The sequence below is a fragment of the Rhododendron vialii genome, chromosome 1a (assembly GCF_030253575.1).
Source record: "Rhododendron vialii isolate Sample 1 chromosome 1a, ASM3025357v1".
NCBI classification, from domain to species: domain Eukaryota; kingdom Viridiplantae; phylum Streptophyta; class Magnoliopsida; order Ericales; family Ericaceae; genus Rhododendron; species Rhododendron vialii.
In genome coordinates, this window is record NC_080557.1 from 9,669,076 (window position 1) to 9,674,915 (window position 5,840).

General features: G+C 41.0%; 1 pseudogene; it reads right to left on the reverse strand.

The window, feature by feature from the left end:
• Positions 1 to 1,848: 1,848 nt before the first annotated feature.
• Positions 1,849 to 4,988, reverse strand: LOC131327686 (probable receptor-like protein kinase At5g20050; annotated as a pseudogene).
• Positions 4,989 to 5,840: the final 852 nt, after the last annotated feature.

Genomic DNA, 5,840 nt, shown 5'->3' on the forward strand with positions numbered 1-5,840 from the left:
TTGAAAACTTTAAACTTAATGCGATATGGTTGTAATATTATGACGTATGCTTTTGGAACGTCTCACACAGTAAATCGAATTAATCTTTTGAGAAATTGGTCTTTTTATATTTACTTAACGTTTCCAAAATTCGGGCCGTTAAAAAAATGATTTAAATGTAAAATGTTTTTCTCATTTTTTACATACCCAAACACCAAAAAATAGGTAAAATATTTTATATCCAAACAAACAGAGCCTTAATTTCTTATAGTAGTACTCATTGTGGGCTAGGAAAGTGGCATCATGTCATTTGTACCCCCTGTGATCAGATTCATTAAGATGACTGCAGTAATGCAATTGTTTCTGGTTGTAGAAATTGGGGGCAGTAGGGACCTCGTTGCACAGTTTTGAAAACCAAACCTAACCGCCCGGTTCAACCGATTGGCCTACCAACCAGCCTATTGTCCGGTCTGGTTCAATCCCAAAACTGTTTTGTTTATAAAACCAGCCTACTTTCATAGAACCACCCTGGAAATCCGGTTAAACCGGAGAATCGAAAAAACAGCTGCAGTTTGAATGACCCAGCCCATTGAAAAATATTACTACTTGACGCTTCAAGGCACATTGCATTTATTGGCTTGCCAGTTTTCAATGGTTAACCGTGGCATTTGGTAGATAAAATCTATGTTACATTAGGTGATCTATCAAGGCCACCCTTTATGCTCAACAATATATAACATAAGTTAATATACTATTGAAAATCTATATTTTCGTTTATAAAAATGCATATATAGATATATTGATGTAAATACATGACGTGACGGTTCAACATTGGTTCATCCGTGGTTGAACCAGTGACCCATCCACCTGGTAGCTTTTTGGATTCGCTCAGCGATCCGTTTTTTAAAACATTTCCTCGTGGGACTAACATGGGTTCTCTCTTTAGAACGAAAAGGAGAAACAGGCAGTCCTCTATTTGTGGCTCTTTCGGCTTTCTTTCTTTTCTTTTTTTGTTGGAACCAGTTATATTATTAAAGGGACAAAGCCCTGAAAACTCAAGGAAATGGCCTTGAGAAACAGAAACTCACTACACTAGGACATGCCCTAGCTGTTGAAACAAAACTCTGATCTACAAAGACAATACAAAGTACAAACAGATCAAGAAATGAAAATCAAAGATGTTACAACGATATTGATTAATTTGAGTAGCATGAATTCTCTTTTTTCTTTCCTTTCCTCCTAATGTACAAAAACAATGAAAAATCGAACTTATGAAACGGAGCAAGCGGCCGAGAAATCATCTTGGGTTGTTCTTTGGTTCTATGAGGCCACATTTTACCTGCCTGGCCAACTCGACAAGTAAATAGAGCACGACGCTGAAGAATGAACACTATCATGTAAATCTATATCTGTATTAAAACTATTATGCGGAAAACAGATATAACAGAATCTTGAATTCAACATATCTCAAGAACAATAAATAGTGTACCTTTGTTGGCCATCGTAATTAAAGAGAACAAACCCCTTATTTAGAAACACCTCTATTCTTGGCTCACCTTCTTCTCTTTGTCTCTACTTTTCTAGAATACCCCAGTACTTTAATTGATGGAAAAACCATAGAAATAAGGGGTGAGTATTCTACCTTTTATAGAGGAGAGAAGAGGGCCTTAGAGATAATTATTAAAAGACACCTAGTCCATCAATGTCTCTTTTATTATCAAGAGTTTTCCTTCATCTATAATTCTAATTAGTTATCGTTATGAACAATATCACTTCATTAACTTATTTGATAGTGGAGTCCCACATGCACAAAACGCGGAGGCTTGTGGGCCACAATAATAGGAAAAAACTAACATATCATCCCCTTGTGTCACCGGCGATGCACCAATCCCACTGCTATCGTGACTTGAACTAATCCCTAACCAACTTGACAGGTAAATAGAGCACGACGTTGAAGAACGAACACTATCATCCCCTTACATCACCGGCGATGCACCAATCCCACTGCTATCGTGACTTGAACTAATCCCCTCATCGTATGACAAAAAACTATCCATCATCATTTCGGTCTCCGGTGGCTCCTCCACCGCCGCATGCCCCTCCAGCATTTCCACCACTTGAGCCATACTTGGCCTCATCCTGGCCTGCTCTTGTATACACCACAAAACAACCTCTTCACCTCTCTCTCGTCGACGCCTCCCCTTTCTACTATCCTCTTGTCCACAACTTCCATCACCCTCCCTGCTCTCAATCTCTCACACACAATCTTCAGAAAGTAGCGAGACTTTCTCTCTAACTTGTCAGTACTATCCTCCTTGCAAATTATACTTCTTGTGCCGCCAACCATCTCTAGAAGCACAATTCCGTAGCTATACACATCACACTTTTCTGAAATGATGTTGTGAGAACCATTTTCGGGCGAAGTTCCCTTGAGTACCACGATACTTGCTTAGTCACAATTCTGCTCTCATCTAGTCCCATGAGCTTAGAGAATCCGAAATCTGAGACAAAACTGCGGTAATTCTGATCAAGCAGAATGTTTTCAGGCTTGACGTCAAAGTGTAAAATCTTCGATCGACAATCATGGTGTAAGTAAGAAAGAGCCTTCGCAACGTCAAGCGCAATTCGAACCCTTGAACACCAATCCAAACCCTTGAACACCAATCCAAACACCCACCAACATGCTGGATTTTCCCTCGTGAGGAAGACTTTTCTTTCTCCTTACGGGGGATAATCCACTTTTCTAACGTCCATTGGGTATGAAATCATAAACCAAAAACTGTAGGCCCGTGGGTACTGTTTACACCCATTTTTGGCCAAAATTCAGAAAATCAGTTTGTGGTTAGAAGAAGGCCATGAATGAAGGTCTCAGGCGCTAAAAAGCCTCATGATCGGTCATCCACGAAATTGGGCCGATTTGAACGCCACTGATCGAGTTGAGTTTTCAAAGGCCTGGGCCAAATTATGCCTAAGATTTTGTTATCACAAGCCCAAGACTGACTGAAGACTTGGGTTGGCCCACTAGATCTGAGTGTTTTATCCAGGCCTAGGCCAGTTCTTAGAAATAATAAGGCCTTCTAAGTGGGTCTAAATCAGTTAAAGCCCAAGTTTTCTTTCCAAACAAGGGCTCGCATGGCTTACAAAGAGAAGAAGCCTATGATGCTCCTCAAGTTCAGGCCCAAGTAATAGATGGGCCTACTTCTTAAAGAAAACATCACCTATGGCTTTCAGTTGGCAAGGAAAAGGTCTCAAGTTGCTCACAAGCAGCTCAAAGGCCTAGAATGTTCTTGCTGGGCAGATCTAGGTAAGCTGCTTACAAGCAGCTCAAGGTCGGAGTCTTTACTATCCTTCAGCATGAAGCAAGGCTTGGGACACATGGCAACCATGCATGGAGACATCCCAAGCAGTTCACAAGTAGCTCAAAGGCCTCTATCTAAAATCACATAAGTTGCTCACAAGCAGCTCAACCAGACCTGCGTTTTTGGCCTTGGTGGGCCCAAATATCCCCTTTTTTTTGTAACATCCATGCTCACAAGCAGCTCAAAGGCCTCAAGCTGCTCACAAGCAGCTCAAAGGCTTAGAATGTTCTTGCTTGGTAGACCTGGGTAAGCTACTTACTAGCAGCTCAAGGTCTGAGTGGACCCCATCTTTCAACATAAAGCAAGGCCAAGAACAGGTGGCGTACATGCAGCCCTTGGAGCTGCTGGCAAATGATTCATGCAGATCTAAGCAAACTGGTCACAAGCAGCTCACCCAAGTCTGGTTGATTCTCCTTCCGTAAAAAATCAAATTCAGAGGATTTAGAGGGCCCACAAGAGATATAAGGTCCAATAAAATGATAGGAAGGCCTGGTGAAGTATTGGTCTTCAGCTATGGTGGGCCCGGAAGGAGTCCATTCAAGTAGTAGCTTGAGTATTGAAGCAGCTCAAATGGCCTGGATGCTGCAGGAGCTGAAATTCGTTTTGCCCTTTTACAAAATTTTATACAAGGAGGAAGGATTTCTCAGGCCTTTGCCATTTTCTTGGAGTAAAAGGAACGTTTTGGTCAAGAAGCAGCTCCTCTTGGAGCATTTCGAAGCTGCTCAAGCCTAAGCCTCTGCTAGAAGGCCACATTGCAACCATGCATTGAAGCATTTGGAAGCAGCTCAAGGCCTAGAACCTTGGGCTATAAATACTAGAATTTCAGGCCTTGGCAAGGGTCCCCGACCATCAAGCCCACGGCTTATCTAAATTACATTTCAATTATCTTTCAATTATCTTTTATCTTAGGGTCCCCGACCATCAAGCCCCCGGCTTATGCAAATTTATTTTTCAATTATCTTCTATCTTTCGGTCCCCGACCATCAAGCCCAGCTTATGCAAATTTATTTTTTAATTATCTTTACTTTTCCGTTCAATTTAGCCAAGCCTAGATTTTATTTCATTTCCTTGTAACCAGACTTTGTTAAACCATTAATAAAGTCCTTTTAATTCTGTTTTAGGCCTTGTTCTACTTATCTTTCCATTTTTCACACGGTTAGGAAATACTAAGTCCTTATCCCGCAAAGGCAAACCATGAACCTCCTCACGGTCTCCACCCTTAGGCCGTGCACTTTCGTCCGATTAGAAGTCAGATTGAGGCTTCCAGGCCTTGATACAAATCTGGGCAGCAACCCTACCCTGGCACACCCGCGCAACACAAGCCGATCTGGTTTCACACTTTTTGTGGAGAAATAGGTACACAACAATATCCGAGGAGGTAGACCAGGTTTATGTGCTCAACACTTGCTATGGCCGCCACCTCGGATCTAAACTGCTTTTCTCCTCTCCCCTCGATTTGTTTCACGGCGACGGGACACTACAACAAATCTGACTTTTGGCGACATGAATTGGCGACACGTCCAAAAATACGTCGCCGTTGGGTATGTATTGGCGACACACTTTGATGTCGCCAATAATTTTCACATTCGGCAACAATGATTGGCGACACAACAAAAATGCATCGCCGTTGGATATGTATTGGCGACACATTTTGATGTCGCCAAAAATATTTACATTCGGCGATGCAAGGTGCGTCGCCGTTGGGTATGTATTGGCGACACACTTTGATGTCGCCAATAGTCTTCACATTCGGCGACGCAAATCGCGTCGCCAAAAGGCAGATTTTTTGGCGGGATATTTGGCACCAACAATCTTCGCAATTGGCGACACGAAGCGTGTTGCCGTTGGGTACTAAGTTTTTCATTGGGTCGAAAATTCATTATTAGAATGATATATTACGTTCGACCAAATATGTAACGATATGAGATTTACTTTATTTTTGGCAAGAATGATTTGATCCCTTTTATGTAAAAGATAGAAGGTTCCGATTTTAAGAAATAGCTCAAGTGGCCCTCGAGTTGTGCACTATAGAATTTTAATGTCTTTGGAACTACCAAATGTGTTATGATCATGTAGTTGCCAAGATCAGATTATCACCGATTTTGGCGAGAATGATATAATTGATAAGATGTTAAATCCTAATTGTTTAGATTGACCATTCAAAAAAATGAGCCAGCAACTACGTACCATCCTTTGGAACTACCAAATATGTTATGATCATGTAGTTGCCAAGATCAAATTATCATCGATGTTGGCGAGAATGATATAATTGATAAGACGTTATATCATAATAGTTTAGATTGACCATTCAAAAAAATGAGCCAGCAACTATATACCATTAGAATCTATATATTCAATTTACTTGTTTCTAAATTTACCCCAAAAAAAATTTACTTGTTTCTAAACCAATGTCTTATGCTATATAGTCTAATGTTACTCGTTTCTCACTTAGAGTGGCATCCAATGGACTAGAGTGAACATGTCTAGGGATTCGACGAGTAG